Source organism: Chaetodon auriga, chromosome 9, assembly GCF_051107435.1.
Source record: "Chaetodon auriga isolate fChaAug3 chromosome 9, fChaAug3.hap1, whole genome shotgun sequence".
NCBI classification, from domain to species: Eukaryota; Metazoa; Chordata; class Actinopteri; order Chaetodontiformes; family Chaetodontidae; genus Chaetodon; species Chaetodon auriga.
In genome coordinates this window covers 12,683,457-12,702,640 of record NC_135082.1, presented here as the reverse complement: position 1 = coordinate 12,702,640, position 19,184 = coordinate 12,683,457, and the positions used below count along the sequence as shown (strand labels likewise).

Genomic DNA, 19,184 nt, shown 5'->3' with positions numbered 1-19,184 from the left:
ATCAGCGTTATGCATCCCGAGCAGTGCTGCCCCAAAAATGAATAAGAGATGAATAAAGGGGAATAATCTATAGTCCAAACTAATGAATGATTCATGAATGGGCTATTGAAACCCAATGGGATAACACATCATCTTACAGCTAGGCCCCTCCACTGTGATATGGCGAATAAATGATTCATAAACAGTTTATAAGCACACAAGTCTTAAAAAAATGGCAAACATCACGATAGCAGAGCACACACACACACACAGGTGCGCCAAGGCATGTGTGAATGCCTGCACTGTCGGGTCACTAGATCAGTAGCTTACTGTGTCTGTGCTCCCCTTTAAGGATGCCTCATGACAGATGTTTACTGGATGTCCCAGTCAGCCACACTGCGAGCCAGACAAGTCATGCTCGAGAATAATGAGCTGCAGCCCATTCGAGCAGCCTCTGTGCTGTGCTTTTGTGGAGGTGTTAGAATCACTTGTTAACTTTGTTTTAAATAGGAATTTAATTGGATTAAATTTTAACGAGCTAGAAATTTGCCTGGCTGATGTTTATCGGAATGTCTTGTAATATGGGATTTTCAAAATAAGAACCTGGTGAATTTATCGCCACGATTAATCAGCAGCACAGCCAGCAGTTATTGACCTGACCTGACACGTTTTGATTTATGTTTGGGAGCTCTTATTAGCCGATTTGACGGGGTGTTTTTGGACTTTTCAGCATGCGTTGGGTGCTTGTTGGGAGATTTGCTTAATTAAACCATGGGGGCAGCCCTCTCCTTCTCTAATGTGAGGACAGCAGTGGAAACCAGATGGAAAACCATGCATTGATTGAGTCAAAGAGAGCCTATAAGAGGGCCAAATTGAGTTGACATGTTGATGTGGGAGTCATTATCATGTGTTATCATGTGTGCCATCACACCACTGGGCCCGGGGCCACGTGACATGTTGAGGGGAGAGGGTCTTCTCACTCTGGCCGCCTGGCCTTGTTTGAGGATCACAGATCCGGAAACTAACAAGAGTCATCATATCAAACTGTGTCTTCATTCTGCAGTGTGCCACCAAGCCAGCCACGGAGGTTTGTCTTGACAGCGTTCACTGTTCACATCTCCGCCTGGTCAGTCTCATTTGCTCTCGCTCAAGTGCCGTTCTCCGTTCACTTGAAATTGGGTGAGAAATTGAGCCCAATGACACATTTTAACACCATGGCTCTGTTCCATAGTAGCAAGGACAGTGCTGGAAGGTTTTCTGAAAATGTGTTTAAAATGCTCTCTGAGCATTATGTTGCAGCAATAAAACCAGCAGCTTGTGTACATAGTCTCTTATCTTCCCCTGCCCATGTGTGCTCTGTGGCTTCTCCTCTGCTTCAGCCTTAGGCACATGTGTCGGGCCTCTACTACCATACCTGTCAAATTAGAGGGAGTCTCAGTTGTAGAGAATGAGCTGACGCTCATCAATCATCCGCTTTCTTAACAGTGGACATGTTGTTCTTATATGAGGTTCCCGATTCATACTTTACCCCTTTACACCTGCTTATCACTGTAAAGCAGACGAATGAAAAGATGCAACCATCGGGGTATTACACTGCGTTATCACAAATGTTTATTTGTGTGATTGATCGTTTTCTAGTCATCAGATATTGCCTGGCAGCTTGTGCTGCAAGTTCTGACTTTCAGAAAAGGCAGGATACATGTGAGAACATCTTGTTTAGCACACAGAAAGTGCTTTACCTGCATATGTGGTGCCCTGCTGGGTTTTACGTCTGGAGCGCTGCAGTGTTCTCTGCTCATTGTATTGTTACAGTATGGAAGCACCTTGACTCTGTCCCAGCCTGCGTAGAAGCCCGCTGAGGCCATCAGGACCGACTGTATGTTTAAACACACTGTGTTTATGTGAGGCCACTGTATGCAGAGGCCTGCTGCGTTGACCCCAGCCCTGCATTTGGGCTGTGACATGCTGGCTGTGGCCCAGCGGAGGCAGCCTTTCTCTGTGCTGCTGCCACTGCTGAGTTCTGTAATTAAAGGCAGAGGTAAGTCCAGGGGAGAAGGCTGGGCTCTGATTGGTTTTCATGGCCGCGAGGAGAGAGAGCTGCAGCATGTCCTGAGGGACTGAGGGGCTGCTGAGCTCTTTGCTGCCTGCTCTGCACCCCCAGACGGGAGCTGTTCCAGGAAGAACACACACATTTGTAGTTGCACACTACTGGCATGCTCACACACACACACACACACACACACACACACACACACACACACACACATAAACATACACAAACACATCCTGCAGCACACACACACACACACACACACACACACACACACACAGACACCAACATACAGAGTGGCTGAGAGAGGCAAAAATTACATCTGTAGCTGACAGGCAAACTGTGCTAATCTACTTTAAAGAATGCCCCGTTTTAGAAAATATGTGTCGGTGCGAGGCGTGAGGCACTGAGGCAAAACTGTTACAGCGCAGTCATGTAATGAATTAAAAACAGCGCGATCAGAAAGACATTAAGGATCTCTCCCTCAATTGGCTGCTGCTCGGCATTGACAGAGCATTTGACGTGTGATTGGGCTGAGTGTGGATGTGAGCAGAGGCTGCCTGTGGTTGTCTTGGACCAGCGCTCTGCAGGGGGAGCTGTGTCTCCCCCCCCTTCCCTCCTTCCCTCCCTTCATAGCAGCAGCCAAACCGACGAGGGCTGCTCTGCACTCTGAGGGCCTGGCAAACATGCTCACATATAGGATCTGGGTGGGCCCCAGCGCTTTTAGGGGAAAAATGGCCTCGGCGCTCTCCTCTCCTCTTTCTCTGAATTCATTCATGACAGCTGGCTGGTTAAGGTACACTGAGGGTTTAAACCATCACATGCCTTACAAGTCCTATCAGAGAGATTCCCGTGGAAGGCAGAAGCAAGGGTGCTTTGAGGATAGGAGGTTTAAAGAAGAGATAGAGAGGAAAGCAGTCGGATGCTATTTGAATGCCAAGTCCAGCTACGTTTTCGCACCGTGTTCATGAATTAGTTCTGCCAGGATAATTAAAGTAATGCATCAGGATTTCTGCCATTAACAAATAAAAGTCCAATTAAACTGGGGTCGATTAAACCACTTTCCGCGTTGCCTACTTGATCTCAATATGTAGGCTGGTGGCCACTGGGACCATGGGCATGCGGGCTTGACGTTCATAGCTCATTTCCTGCTTCCACATCAGACCCTTATATTGCAGATGGATAGATAATGTGAAATTTCCCCTGTTCTGCTCACTCTCTCCCGGGCCCCCTTGTATTTCAACTCATGGGATTCTTGAAACAGATAGCGAGACGTGATGCTGGGAAATTTGAGAAGGAGCCGAAAGAGGTGGGGATTTAATGCAGTGGACACAGGTGCACTGACATGAATGGTGTGAAAGCGACATATTCACAACATGACTCGGGAGGGAGGAAGCTATATGACGGGGCTGGATTTTAATTGGTTTCACACAGTGTGCTCCCATGTATTGTTCCCTTTGTAATGGCACACACAGTGGCAATAACAGCTCTGGTTTTTGTTATATAATAACACTAATAGATTCATTGTCCCTTGTCTAATTTGAACATTTCTTTTTTTAATTCCTCATGTTGGAGCCGGAGGAGCCACATATCCATGTTCCGCTGGACGTGTGTACTGTCAGGATCCTGAATGCTGGAATAATAAGCCACCTTCATTAGCCTTATCTTTGATTTGATTTGGTGGAAGGAAAACGGGGGGAGGGGGATGAAAAAAGGAGGTTGATGATGAGAAAAGGAGCAAAACATAGGGTAGGATGTGCTGTGAGAGAGGAGAAAACAGAGGAGCTGCAGAGGAGAGGGGGGATGGCCATGGTGGGAAGATTAGAGGAAGGGCTGGACAGACAGAGGGAGAGGGGACAGAAAAAAGGGAGAGACATAGTTACTGGTGGTTGTGGGGGTTCAGGGTGCATCCTCCCAGCACAGCCAGTTGGAACAAACAAACGGCCGTGAGACAGACAGTGTTGTTTCTAATGGGAAGAGAAGCTCGCTGTGCCTTGGATGTTTCCCTGCACCTTTCATTTTCTAAATGCTGTTTTGTCTGTTCACCACTTAACAAGGCACCAGTGCCTCAGAAAGGAACCACGCTTTATTTGCTGCTGTACATAATTACCAGCCATTCAAGACAGGCTTGTTTGCTACTCTAAACGATGTTGTGAATTTATGTACAAATAAGAGACAGGCTATATTTTGCTGTAGATCCTTTCACAAGTTGAGTGTTTGAAATTTATGGCATTGCTAGTGTTGGGCTCAAGATTTCTTGTAATTCATTTCACTTTAATTGTGCTGCTGTTTGTGGAGACCGCACCATTTGTGCCCTAATCAAACATTAGCGATAATTGAATTGAGCAGCTATTTTATCATATGTTGCGGTTGACGTTGAGAGCGGAATGACAAAGGCCTGTTGAGCAGACGCAAAAGTCTTCCTGTCAAATAGTCAGCTGACGAATGGCGCTTTACTTTCCATTTACCACAGCACGCCAGAGGCAAAACATAATCCATGCGCGACACATCTAAGCAGAGTCAAATGAGAAATGTTTTTGAATATCTTAACACAGAGAATGTGAATTGAATTGCATACATGAATTTCAAGTCGGATTTGACCCTGAGCTGTTGGATGATGTTGCTGATGATACAACAGCATGACTGCTATTCTACTACGAGTAATAATTATAATCATTCACAGCTAGTGGTCCTTGTCGCAGGAGTGGGGCACAATGGAAATAATAATTAGGACTTCTCATTTCAGATGCATTGCAGAAGAGTGTATGAAGTGTGTATTGTGGCTCTTTGACTTCTAGGATGTACAGCTGTGTGTATACTCGCCTGTTTCCCCGTGTGTGTTAGCTCCAGAATTTGTGCTGGCTCTGGGTTTCTCGTCAGCTTTGTGACTCCTGTTATGTTATGTTCACACACAAACACACACGCAGATATGTTTTTGCATTATGGCAGTGACCCAGCCTTTGCTGTCGTAAAGAAGTAGCTAATTGTAGCATAAAGAGACACAAAGGGCCAGGATGCCTTCTCTGCGTTTATTCTGGGCTCGCCCCTGACAGCAGCGCTCAGTGACGTACTGAAGCTCTGTCATGCGCAAATAGACATTTTTCAACTCACTATCTCTCAGTGCTCTTCTAACCCATTTCCCCAAGTCATCATTCAGCGACACTGTCAGAATACAGGCCACATATATCACAGTTGAGCCAGTAAAATGCTCTCCAGAAGGAGTCAAATATGCACCTCAGCGTAGCCGCTGCTGATAAAAGAGCTAATTCATCATTTAGTCACACAAAGCCTCGGAGATTCTTTGTAATATCTTGTATACGGTTTGAGTTCAGGGGATCTGGATTTGCTGAATAATTTCCAGGCTTTCTGTGCAAGACTGATTTCAGAAGAGGGACTGTTTAGCTTTGCTTTTGGATAAAGTGCATTTATTTTTCAACTCATGTATGTCACATTTAATTTTGTCAGATATTTTTTAGTTCAAATGTTTTTTTTTTGTTTGTTTTTTGGTAAAAAAGCAAAGAAAAATGAAAGTGATGTTTTACGATACCATAACATTAAAGTTAGCCCAACTGTTTCGGTTCGGGCTGGGTATTGAGAACCTTTTTGATCTTTATTAACTTTTTTGAGTGCTGACTCAGCTGTCAGTGCCCTTTATTTAAATTTGAATCATGTATTTCCTGATTAGGCCCATACGTTAGCTCTTTTTAGACTGTATTTCACCTCAGTAAAGTTATTTTTTGGTTGCTTTGTGTGGGATCTGGTGCTCTTTCGTGGCTTATTTCTAAGTAAACATTATCTCAAGCTTCTGGACCCTTCATCAGACAAATCTTAAGAAATCTTCTCTGGCATTTTACAAACCAAATGATTAGTTGATTAAGTGAGAAAATAATCATTAATTTTGGTCCTAGTTAAGACAAACAGAATTCAAGAAGTTTGACCTTTTTTTGAAATAGATAAAAGGGTTTTTGCAGAAAAACCTGTTTTATTCCTCAAAGTAAGGTCGTGAAAAATAATAAATAAGGTTTGGCACTAAACCTCTGCTCGAACTGCTGCATGTGATGCCTATGAAAATGCAGCAGAAAGTAGACGCTTGCCCTTCATCCAAGCAGTGATCTCGCTTCCAGTGTGAGGGTGTCTGTCTGCCATTCACTGTTATGATAGAACGATGTTTCTGTCACGATGGACTAAATACTTTAGGAGCATCGCAACTCCAGGTATTTGCCTTTTATATTCAAATGACACTGTGTATAACCTGCTCCTGTGAGATCTGTCCCGGAGGTGTATATATATGTTAGTGTATGAGTGCTCCTTTTTGCCTTTTGTGTGCACTATTTGGGGATTTGCTTATGGTTTATTTATGCAGGTAATTCCATTGAGACAAACTCTTTGTCAGGGGAGAGCTGGTGTGCAGTGTGCATGCATACTTTATAGCCATATGATCTAATAGGTTTAATACTCAGTATCAAAGATGTATGCTGCTGCAATGTTTTGGCTCCAGTGATGAGGCCTCTGGAGATCAGGGGTAAGGTATCTATGTGCATAGTGTATGTGTTACGGTGTGTGTGTGTGAGAATTATCTGTGTTAGGGGTAGCCAGTGCTTACAGAAGCCCTCTGTGCTGACTGTTAATCCCAAGGTGCATCGAGTCCACCTGGACTTCGTAACGTGACAGAAAATTAGCAATAACAAACACCCGTCTGTCTCTCCCTCTTATTCTCTGCCTACAACCACTGAGACTCCACAGCGAGTGCAGCGACAGCCTGCCAAGCAGTTGAAAATATGAATGTGTACGTACGCATGTGCACATGCTTATTTGGCCCCCTGAGCTTTTACGTGGGCACAGAAGTTTGTTTTTGTGTATGCACGAGTCAGTCGGCATTCATATAATATTGAAATTATTTATGTTTTCTTCGTCTTACGCTGCACAAAAATGGTAACGAGCAAAACGCTGTTATTTGGATAACACAAAGTGCCTACAAGGAACACACATTCAGAGGACAAAGGCTCCATTGTCGGGAGAAAAGTAAAAAAAAAAAAAAAAGAAAAAAAAAACCATTTGTAACAGTTTACACTTTGACTCCATCTCTGGGGGCTTTAGGAAATGTTAATTTAAGTTCCCATTATGAAATGTATTTAAATCAGACTAAGAATTAATTCCATTATTCTTGGAGGCAGCTGGGGCTCCTGTATCCATTGAGACGGTTTGCTGCTCCCTCCTGAGACCTGTGGGTTTTCCCATCACTTTTAAAATCAATTACCTTTCTACCTCCCTCGCCTCTCCAACTCTCTCTGAGTACTCTCCTCATATTCTTCATTAGAAAACCCACCACTTCACCTATAGCTCACTACGAACACCTCGACTGGAACTCGGTGTATTTCTAAGTGTTGGTGGCACACTTGAGTGCCTCTCTCTGGTTTATTAATACGTTTTAGATATAGCTGTTGGCCTGTACAGATTGTTCTCAGTCGGCTTTGTCGCAGTATGTAGACAATGTTGCCGTCTCAGATATAAATAGGAAGACAATCTGTGCCTTGGTAAGACCTGTTAGCCCTATGTGACACTAAAGCCACAACAAAGACACTGCTGTACTGCTGCTGAGGAGCGGCTGCAGCCCTTGGGAGAGATCATGTTATTCTCCCTTGTGCGCCATCTCACAAACATCTCACTGCACTAACTGAGGGGAATAAGCATGGATGGGCTTGACGGCTGCTTCCTATTTTAGTCATCGGCAGGTAGGCGGATGAGTTGAACTGCGGAGGATCTCTGTGCAGCGAAGTCTTCGTCTAATTAGTTTGTCTAATTATGTCTTTGTGCTGGAAATTTCTCAAATTAGTGGTATCGTGCAGAATGTGAGCATGCTCATTATGGTTGTCATGAGAATTGTTGCGGTGGTTGGAGAAGGGAAGAGAAAGGGAGAGGGAGAGAAGGAGTGTCACTGGAACCAAGAGCTCTCCTCAGTCCAAATCCCTTTATCAAACACAAGTATCTTGTAATGGGAGATGTAGCGCCCAGCTTGGTCCCAGGAATTCACAGGGAAAATGTTACTTCTGCCTGTGAAACCCTCTGCACCCCCTCCCTCCCTTCCTGTGCAGGGGTGCACCTATTTGTGGCAGACCACAAAAAGGTCCCCTTTGATTTTCCCTCCTCGTGCGTCAGCTGCAAGAGTGTCACAGCATCAGGGATGTAAGTGTCTCACGTGGAGACACTTTTTGATTTTCCCTCCTTGCGAGGTGCCACAGCTCCAGGGATGAAGATCCCCCCCCCCCCCCCCACACACACACACACCGTCCTCCTCCTCCTTGTCATCACCCACGATGCTGAGCTTCTTGTCCTGACCACAAAGTGGGGACAAGCCTTCCCTCACTCCTCAGCTTCTCCTCTTTCTTTCCCTTCGTCCTTCCATCCTGCCTTTTCCTCATTGCCTCTCCTCTCTCTCTCTCTCTCTCTCTCTCTCATCCTCCCTTTCCCTCTACCTCTCTCTCTCTCCTTCCCCCACTCCTGGGCCTACAGTAATTGGTATTCCGAGTGGCAGCTGGGATCCATACAAACACAGCAGACAGGGGGAGAGAGCGAGCGAGGCAGAGTGTGTGTGTGCGCGAGAGGGAGAGAGAGAGAGAGAGAGAGAGAGAGAGAGAGAGAGAGACATGGAGGCAGAAAGAAAGCCAGCAAGTCAATACGCTGGTTCATTAGAGCACTGAGTCACAGTGGCCGCTGCCTCATTTGTTTGTGTTTGTCCAATACTCTGTCTTAAGCAGAGCCCACCGCCTCTGTCCGCTCACACTGGCAAACCTGACAGCAACACACCCCAAGCTGCCTGGCCGCCTGTGATATGGGCTTCTCTGTGTCTGTGAGTACTTGTACATACCATCTTATGAAATAATTACCAAATCAATAGCTCTGAATTAACCAATGCAAGGTCTTTTCTCACAATTCTCCCCAGCTCAAGTCCAAGTTCATGCCTAGAATGGGGCCAATATGTATGTAAATTGACATTGGCTCGCCTGTATGTTATTCCATAATCATTCTGCGATGGAGTTATATTTTCCATGACTAATTATATGTCAGCAATATGTGATATTTTTGCCTGGATTAACCGAGGTGTTGATGAGACACGCAGCGACAAAAAATAGCAGGTCTGATTGTGGCGGCGGATGTAAAGAAAACAGGCCAGTTCTCTGAAATGGAATTTAGACACGAGAGAGAGACAGAGAGAGAGAGAGAGAGAGAGAGAGAGAGAGAGAGAGAGAGAGAGAGAGAGAGAGAGAGAGAGAGAGAGGCTCCATTAGGAAACAAAAATAGGATTCTGCAGTTATTGAAAATATGAAAGTGGATGTTCCAAAAAAACAAGAGGGAGGAGTGTTCTCCGGTCACAGCGAGCTGAGAGCAGACCACTTGTCAGGATATTGAAAGAGAGAGAGGGAGAGAGAGAGAGAGAGAGAGGGAGAGAGAGAGAGAGAGAGAGAGAGAGAGAGGCAGGCAGGTGAAGAGAAAGGGCCGAAATGACCTGCTCCTCTCTTCAAGGCCTGTTTATTTTGGAGGAAATAGTAATATGGTGGTGCCTGTGTGGTTGTCTGCCTGGGCCCGCTGGCTCCCAGGGCCCTCATGGTGCACAGTGACCTCTCATTACAGCTGCTTGAGGGAGCGTGAAACAGAGGTGATCACTCCAAAGGGCAGCTGTGTAGATGCGCCTAACCTTTTAAACCATCGGAATACGTCAACCATACAAATAACTCATTAACCTTATCCATTTAAATGAAAAGCTCCTACTTTTATCCCACAACCCCTTCTTCTCTCCAGTATTAGATTTGTTTAATTGGCCATTGCACATGATGAAAATGGCAAGTCCCTTTGCAATGTGGTGTGGTCAAGGCAAGCTATACAGCAGGGCACTGGGGATTTGGCCCCCATTGGCCCCGCTGGCCCCCGACACTTAACAAAGCTGGTTTAAGATTTTGGGGAGGGAGTGGAGAAACAGAGGGTCGGGGAGTGATAGTATGTTAGCATGTGTGTGAGTCTGTTGTTTAGGAAGCGGCCTCTGGCTCTGTCCAGCAGTACAGGAGGGCATTGATTGGAGGAGCTCAATAGCTCGGGCCTTTTAATCACCTCGCTCAGAGGCTGCATTGTCCCACAGGCCCGGAGAATAAGCGCTACTAATACCCTTGTGCATATGCACACAGCCACTGGCTCCCAGGCTTCTGCGGTCCCTCACAGACCCACACTGCCACTAATCAATAGGCCTGATTACCAACAGGGAGGCAGAGCAGGCTTTGTTCTCATTTGTCCACAGAAAAGCTTGACCCCCCTCCCCTCCAAACATCTTGCCAACTTCCCCTTCATTCACACACAACACGGTGTCCTTTAAAGAGGGTGGCTGTGATGCTTCTGTTACTCTGATGACCTGCTGCACCTACAGAGCTCAATCTGATGGTGTCAAAAGAGTAAACGCGTGTTCTGGGAGTCTAGAATAATGTGCTGTTCTGACCCAGTTGTAAAGGAAACATTTAGATTTACACATCAGCCTTCTAAAAATGGCATTTCTCTCACTCTCACTCTCTGCTTTGCACTCTGTCTCCATCTCTCTCTCTCTCTCTCTCCCTCCCTCAATCTGTCTCTCTGCCTTCTTGGCTGTCATATCTCTTTATACTGTTTAGAAATGCTGTACATTGTGTTACAGGGTTGTGACTGATAGCCTGCCAATTTCAGCTGTGGCACATCAGAGAGGCTAACCCCCCCCCCAACTGAACACAGAGAGACACGCATTAAAGCCGTGACAGTGTGCTCCTTTTACTGCTCTCACTCATTCCATGCAGCCTGATGAAGTGCTTCACAGGAACGCTTGGTTTTTATTTATTATTGGTAAAGGCCACTGTGTTTGCAGTGGCCTTTACCAAACTGCAACATGCAAGCATGTCTGGATGCAGGAAAGCACAGAAACTCCCTCCTGGCGTGGTTTGTGTGTTGTGGATGTGCTGCAGCTTCACAGGAGCAACAGACAAGAATTATTGTTCTCTCTCATCAGAGATTCTGAGGTCATTTGAATTTCCATCTGCACAGCCTATCAATAAGCCTCTAAGCCGGGTTTCAAAAACTAATAACATCAATGACTTAAAAAGGGAAAACAAATATCAAAGCGTATTAGCACACAGAGATGGGGGGTGAATATTGAGATTTGAGTTTGTAGACGGTCTGAAGGGCAAAGTAGGGCCGCTGTTTGGTCCCATGCCCTCCTCATTATTACCCTCCAGCACATACATTGTACACGCACTCTTCCTCTGACTGACACCCTTCTCTGCATTTTTCAGTCTTGTCTCCCTCTGCCCTCTTTCTCCCTCTTTTTCTCTGTGTATCTCTTTTCTTCTCCTTCTGCCCCCCCCCCCCACCTGCCCCTGTCCTTTGGTTTTGAAGCCAAGTAAAGGAGTCGCCTTCTGAAGCAACGGGGAAATAATTTGTGGCTCGGAGAACAAAGGGAAGTCTTTACTGTGAGAGTAATGGAATGGATTTTGTGATGTGGATGAAAACTGTCTTCATTTTAGCCTCTCATTTTGAAAAACAAAGTACTGATAGAAGATTGTGGTTTAAAGGGAAAAAATAATAAGGGTGTAATGTGTGATGGATAAAATATATCTATATTCACAGGAGCATTATTATTAGATTTAAAGAAGTAACTCAAAAGAAAAATAGTTTGCAAAAAATCACAAGTGTGCATTAACTATTCATAAGCTGCTTATTATTTATAAGTCTATTGTGTTTCGTCATTGTTATTGTATTTTGGTGGGGTTAGCTGTGTTGTACAAGTTGGCAAATTGCAGCTACATCAATTTCAGGGCTAAAATACAGTCTCAAAAAGTGCCATGTGCCATCCATTATGGTCACATATTGACTAGAAATTCCTCAAAGCCCTCGACAGACCTCCATGCTCACTTATTGAGCCGTTATCAATGAGCTGCTTTTGTCTCGGCTCAATCGACCGCAGACGTATTAGTGGGACATTTATAGTGCAAGAAAAGAAGAAATTGGGAAGCCATAATGCAGCTGATCTTTCCACTCAACACTTACTCATTAGTCTCCTCAACAAACATCTTTATCACTTTTTTTATCAGCTGTGTAGATTTCTTGTGGTTCCTTATTGTCACCGATGGCTGTTTACATGCCTACAAGCTTATAGGAGCTTCATAGCAGTTCAACCAATCTGCTGTTTTCTTGTTTTTGGAATTAAAGAAGAAGAAACTTGAGAAAACAAGATCCATCTCTCGACAAAAAGAAAGACATTTTTTTGCCAGAACTTTTTTTTTTTTTAAATGTGCTTCCATTACTTGAATTGATAAATCAGTTAGTGACCCTTTTGTATCCCAGACTCTTAGACTAACCTGAAAGTGCTTCATTAAATCATCAAAAAATATTTGAAAAATAACATTAGCAATTATTTCTAAAGAAAATGAAGTAGTGCACTCAAGTAAGATTTAATGACCCTTTTCAGTTTATTGCCTGTTGGCTGTAATGATTCTCCAAATCTGCTGGACTTTAGGGATAATTGCTGAGTTGCTCTTCATTGAAGAGACAGGAAAGAAGTGTTTCTTTACACTTCGGAGAGCTGGACACACAGACTGATGAGCCACTGGTGAAAGTGAAAGTGGTTTCTTTGCCTCGCAGCCTTGCACAGGACATACAGTAGCTTAGACAAAGAGCTGACTTTATTATTATTATTGTTTTTTTGACATTATTGATGCTGTGACTTGTTAACTGTATTGCTATCCTATTTTGTGCTACACTTCTGATGGCGTCTTGTCAGTGATGCAGTGTTCATAGGTCATTTGGACGCCTGGTCATTTTCTGACTATTATTCAGTAAAGGCCTCAGCCGTTTAATAAAAACTATCCAAATGATTAAATATGATATCAATTTTTGGCCATGAGGGGAAAATAGCAGCTTCATAAGTTAACACTGTCTTATACAGTTGTTATTGCAATCATGTTAGCAAACAGATAGCTGCTTTCCCCTCCAGCAGACGCTGAAGCAGCATTAGCACTCGGTCAGTCTGATATTCAGTCCTCTTCTAGCTCTGGTTTTGTCTCCATCAGCTCCTGAGAAAAAACGACTCGACTTTCTTCATCTGCGAGCTGCTAACTTTTTCTGCGGTCTGGTGCTGGGCAGGCACTGAAACAGAGCTTTTTAGCTTGAATAATATGCCTTTGAGAGCAACTTTACCATAGAAATTAAACCATGGAATAATTGAGCTCATGGTCAAACCACAACAATGAACCAAGTGTCAACACAGGCTAAAAATGTCAGCGGAGCTGTAGAGTTTGGTGATAATTCTCATCATTCAAGCACCATGAGTGACACAGAGTGGTTCCATTCAATGTTTAGACACAAAATAATGATTAATGCAGGTTTGTTGTGTTCACAAACAAACTGACTGCTAGTCCAACTCGCAGTTACAAGTTGGAGGGTCATTAGCATTTGACTGTGATTAATGTCATAGACACTGAGTCTAGTCTTGAATTCCCACATCTTGATTCAAATACAAATATCTTCCTGTTGGTTGGTTTGTATTTGAACTTAAGAGAGAGCCAAGCAGGCTATTTCTTCCAGCTTCTAGTGTTTATGCTGAGCTAACCTCCATACGTAGCCTAGTGCACAGGCTTGATAGTGGTCGGCCATCGCTCTTTTTATTTAACTCTTAGAGGGAAAGGACACAAGCAAATTTCCCGAGAAGTCAAACTATCCTTTTAAAGCACATTTTAATAGCAAATGAATATCTTGACAGTTTAGAAATGATATTGTTTAGTAAAAAACATTTTATCCAAGATATTTGTACAATGAAATGCGTTTAAAGTGTGTTACGTATGCTCGCTCCAGTTTACAGTTTACACAAGAGCTTTATTAAAAGTTGCAAAATACCTAAATAGTAGCAACGAAAATGCATCTGTGACTTCATCTTTTTTTAGTTAGAGAAGAAAATAACACTGACCTATGCTGAGTAACAGAAAATAAAATCAAAACAGAGCAAAGTTTACACAGTGAGTGAGTGAAGTGTTCATCAAACCAATATAACCCCCACAGATAAGCTGTATTATTGTGAGTTATTCTGTGTTATGAAACAGTAAAAATCTCACTTACTGAACCTCTAAATGAAATGCTAATCAGACAAACTTGGGATGCTTTGTGCCGCTGACCCTCTAATCTCACTCTGTAATCAGCGCAGCAGCAGCATCCTGTCCTGCATCTCTCCTGCAGCCTCCTTCCCCTTCAACGCTGGCTTTCACAAAGGTGATAGGGGCGTTCGGCGGGATGACCTCAGCTCTCTCTCTGGTAGCTGCTGGAGTCGCAGTGTTAGTCATCTTAAATTCTCATCCATCAACACAATTGTCAAGGGAAGCAGACCTTACAGTATAACAACTTTAGCCTGCTGTCCTTTTGTCACCAATAATTACACAAGGTTCTGCAGTGAAATGTTTTACTGCATTGTTTACAACTAAACAAAAGCTACCCAGCTTTTTATTTATTGCATTTAGCACTGATATACTGCCAGTCAGTGTTTAGAAGGCTAATTACATTAAGCCTGAGAAATATCTTCAGCACAATTAAGACATGATATTAAATCCATTAGCGGGACAGCTGCAGTGCATGTTTACGCCTTCAGCTTGGCTTAACTCTGCACTGTATACAGTGTGTAAAATGTGAGTTACCTGTTTTTCTTCATTTTGGTGCAATCAGTGATAAACAGTAATTGCATCAGCCTCCAGCACTCAGTGCAGACACTTGCCCACTAAACTGCAGTAGTAAAGGAACTGATTGTAGATTTCAGCTGTTTGTTTTTTTTCTGCATGCTTGTATTGTGTTCTCTGCAAAACATATCAGCTCTTGTCTGGTGTTAGATTTTTCTTGACCTTCATGAATTGGCTGTAATCATTCGGTGAAAGAGGTAATATGGTTGGATGTAACAAGACGGGCTTCCTGAGAAGAAAGACATCAGTTGGTCTAGTGAACAGGACATACAGTTCGTCTACATTCACGTGATAGAGCCCCCTAGAGGTCGTAGGTATTGTGACAGGTGCCAAATAGGGAGCTGGGTGATGTTGTTTTAGATGGAGGGGGTCAACACAACGTATGACTTTAAGAGGGAGAACGCTGTTTGTCCACATCGACAGTGAAAGTTCTTTCTTTTAGAGGTCCGGTGTGCAGGATGTAGGGAGATTTATTGGCAGAAATGTAATATAACATTCATAGTTATATTTCCATTCCTGTACATTCACCTGAAAATAAGAGACTATGTGTTTTTGTGAGCTTTGGATGAGCCCTTTATATCTACAGAGGGAGCAGGTCCACTTCCATGGATTCATTCATGTTGTCTCTACGGTAGCCCAGAATGGACAAACCAAACACTGGCTCCAGAGAGGGCTATTAGCATTTTTATCATGTTTCTTTAGAGGAGGATGAGGGATGCAGTTAGTTGCAGCCTGCAACCTCATCACTAGATGCCCCTCACACTGGACCTTTAAAGCAACTACGGCCTCACCTTAACCACTGTGTTATTATTGTAACCACGGTGACAAAGCTCCCCTAACCTTGATGAAGTGGCCTTTTATCCCGAACTATGATGTTTCCCCAAACCTAACCAAGTTGTTTTTGTGCCTTAACTAAACCAAACCTTAACCAAGGAGTTGTCAATTCATCCTGAACATGTCACACAGCGGTTTGAGAGCTCTTGCCCTCTTCCATTTCATGTATTTCCTGTTGAGTTATGATGATGGAGAGCAGTTTTTTTGATGGGAGGAGCAGGAGGGCAGGATTATTCAACAATCTGCTTTTTATCGCTGTCCTGTGAAGATCATGTATCACCAAATTTTGGTGATTTTTCATTTTCATTTTCCTGTCATCCTTTTACAGGATGAGGCAATTCTCCAATATATATTTTTTTAGAAATCATTTAGAAACCAATTTGACTATTTGAAAAATGTAGTGTCTTTGAATTTGGGGTGTTTTCTTAACTGATAAGAAGTTAACCTGGAGATACATGGTTTTCACATGACAGCGGTGTATTAACAGCTTGACGTAACCAGTGAAGACACTGGGCATGAATGAAATATTCTGATTAAATATTCTGATTTGAAAAATTGAGAAAATCTAATTTTGTGAAATATTTGCCATTTATTGTTCATTTGGGGTGTCTTGTGGAACACGGTGTCCCCTAATCATCAATTCCAATGTTAGTTAACTGTAATTTCATTAAAAGAAAAAAAAAAAAAACATCCTGAAGTGTTTTGGATCAGTTCCCTTGCTGCATCGTCATCCATTCATTAAAGCTGCAAAAGCACTACAGTGGTGTCAACACAGGACGGTCAATGAGTCTTTTTTTGATCGCAGACATTAATTTGTCACAGGAGCGGTCAGGAGATCAAGCTGGCCGTGTCCTAAAAGATCCTACAGGAGCACTCAGGCGGATCTTCCCTCCTAGCTGTCATTTTCTCCACATCTCTTTCACCATCTCTGAGCACGAGGAGAGAGGATGTGAAATAGGAGGCTGCCCGTGCATACAGCCATTAATCACAGGCCCAGAGGTAGTAAACACTCTTTGATGGTCATTAGAAAACAGTTCTATTACAGAGGTTACTGTGTCTAGCGGTTAACCTTCTCCTCTTTGATGTATAGCAGCGTGGGTTTTTAGAGCGGGGGGAGGAGGAGGAGGAGGAGGAGGAGGAGGAGGAGGAGGAGGGGGAAGCATCTTCACCTAGGCTGGAATGTCCCCCTTCAGCGGCTTTTGAATCGTTGTGCAATCATCGTGCAACCTTTTGTTTCCCTCCCCCTTTGCTCCTCCTGCTACCCCCCATCATTCCCTTCCTCCCTTTTTCTCCCTCCCTCCCTCCTGTCATCTGAAATGTGCCCTGCATAAGTGGAGGCAGCTGCTTAAGTGCTGAGACAGGGAGGAGAAGGGGAGAGTGGAAGTGGAAGGAGGGAGGTAAGGGCCGAAGAGAGAGAAAGAGAGAGTCTGACTCACAGCTAGCTTTGCTTTCCCTCCCTGAATGCTGCAGCATTTACTCCTCCCATTGCACTCAAGGTCTCTCTTTCTTTCTCTTTTCTCTCCCTTACACACACACATGCACTCATGTACATACACACACACTTACACACACACTTTTGCAAGCATAAATAAGCAGGGTTCAGTATTTTACTTGAGGTTTCTGGGTTGTTGAAAATAATTTTGTATTGTGCTGCCTTGGCGCATTATTGACTTGAGAGGCTTTATTGTCATCTTGTTTTTTGTTATGAAATTTTAATGCGTACCCTCATAATTAGGGTGGCTGTATTTGATGCAGCTACCAGCCTTATCGCTTGCTGTTGTGCTCCAGTGTTGGCGGTGGTATGCGCAGGGCTACTGATGCAATACAAGAAATAACACATGGTTAGAATAGTGACAATTGTCTCTGTCAATAAAATGTCAGATGAAATGTTACTGGAGCTTAAGGGCAATTTGGCGAGGGTTTGTGCCTGTGTCTTTAGTGCTCTTGTGGCAGTGGGCTTCATAGCTAAAAGCACACTCCCCTGCAGTGGAATTACATAGTGATGGTGACGCCAGCAAAAGCCCAGGGCTTTTATCAACTGTCATTCACACAGGAGAAGCTGGATACAGGCTGCAAGGCCACCACAGCACGGCACAGGACAAAAACCTAATACTTGGCTGTAATTGTCAGGAAAAAAGGGCATCTAACAAGGTCAGAGAGACGCTGTGCTGAAGTTGATGCACTATTCCAATGGCAAATCTGCACTGTAGCCTTGATTTGGATAAGCAAATGCGCTGTCAAAGAAAATGCTGCTAATACTCTCACATCTCTCGCATCAGTTGGCTGATATGTGGACTCATCTCAGATGTAGCTTGAGATCTGTGAACAGAACAGGTTTAAAAAAAACGAAGCAAAAAAAATATATGCACACATACACACACACATACTGTACCTATCTATACATATATGTATGTATATTTATATAGTGTGATTTTTAATGATAAAGCCAGCTATGCTTAAAATGCAGAACATACCTCAATACTCATTAAGAGACACTCAGTATTTACAACCCTGATTCCAAAAAAAGTTGAGTCGCTGTGTAAAAAGTAAATAAAACAGAATGCAGTCATTTGCAAACGAGCTGTGTTCCTGAGCTCATGCAGTAATCTCCCTTATACAATCATGTGTTCACAAAGTGGAATGGAACCTCGCTCCATCCTCGCCTGTGAACGACTGAGCCTTTCCAGGATGTCCCTTTCATACCCAATCATGATACTCTCACCTGTTACCAATCAACCTGTTTACCTGTGGAACGTCCCAAACAGATGTTTTTGGAGCATTCCACTTCGTTCCCAGTCTTTAGTTGCTCTTGAACCAACTTGTTTGAAACATGTTGCTGGCTTCCACAGCGCTCCAACTCTTTGAATTGTGGTTTACTGGTGTACTGGTGTACTGGTGCTCTGTATTGACAGATGCCCCATTAGCTCAAATTTTATTTTTTAGGAAATGAATCCATCAGTTGAATAATGGAAAATGAATCAGCATTTTTAATCAATGTTTTAAGCAAAAACACCAAACTATCGTTGGTTTCATCTTCTCAGATGTGAATATTTGCTGCCTCTGGTTAGTCGTCCTTCGTTTCTAATCATTTTTGGGACATTTTATTTTATGACAGGAAGTGAGGGAAGTTGAGGATTTTTTTCAGGTCGAGGGTCAGCGCTTTGACCATGTCCATCAGGGCACCCTGATGTAGTTTTTTGGTAGTTTTCTATAACAGCCTGATTGCCTTTTTTTTTTTTTTTTTACTATTGGGCTTACAAATACAACCTCTTACCCCATTTCTGGCCATGGTGCATCATCTTTGTTTTGGGTGGAAACATTAATTTCTGTATATTGCTATCTGTGATATCAGTATCAGCTACTTCATGGATGAGGACAATTTCACTTAAATCACTGTTAGGTTAGGTAGTGTCACACATATGTACACGTTATTTTTTCAATGGTCTTGGTCACAAAGCAATTTTGTTAAAGAGCCATTTCAATCTGAATTTTACAGTAGATTTTAGAGGGTTTTCAGTGATGTAATCTTCATCCATTAACTTGTTTTGAACCAAGAGCCAAAGAGGTGTTATACTTTTCTCTTTTTTTTTTTC

At 43.4% G+C, this 19,184-nt stretch overlaps 1 protein-coding gene across 2 annotated transcripts in view; it reads left to right on the top strand.

Moving 5' to 3' along the window:
- The window catches only part of nexmifb (neurite extension and migration factor b), a 50,650-nt gene that overhangs the window by 1,070 nt on the left and 30,396 nt on the right, over positions 1–19,184 (top strand). The gene's annotated exons all lie outside the window — the stretch shown is intronic.